The sequence below is a fragment of the Nanorana parkeri genome, unplaced genomic scaffold, assembly GCF_000935625.1.
Source record: "Nanorana parkeri isolate BGI_ZX_2015 unplaced genomic scaffold, ASM93562v1 scaffold3431, whole genome shotgun sequence".
Lineage (NCBI taxonomy): Eukaryota > Metazoa > Chordata > Amphibia > Anura > Dicroglossidae > Nanorana > Nanorana parkeri.
In genome coordinates, this window is record NW_017309699.1 from 20,769 (window position 1) to 21,026 (window position 258).

Here is a 258-nt window from a genome sequence, read left to right on the forward strand (position 1 = left end):
CAGAAATCCAAATTCCTGAACCGCAATCACTGCCAGGAGAGTCCTCCACAGAGCACAACACTCATCATGTCCCCACTGCATCCCTCATCATCCCTCATCATCCTCCTCCTCATCATCATCAGGGCTTGAAAAATTTGAGGGCGTCTCACCAGTCAGCAGACCGGACTATAGCCTTGCATTTTTTGGGGACACCCAGAGCTTTCTTTTGGAGGTATATAATCACCTCGGGGGAGAGGGGGGGAGAGAGAGGAGGGGGGG

General features: G+C 52.7%; 1 protein-coding gene across 1 annotated transcript in view; it reads left to right on the top strand.

Moving 5' to 3' along the window:
• The window catches only part of PTGIR (prostaglandin I2 (prostacyclin) receptor (IP)), a 3,319-nt gene that overhangs the window by 1,086 nt on the left and 1,975 nt on the right, over positions 1-258 (top strand). The gene's annotated exons all lie outside the window — the stretch shown is intronic.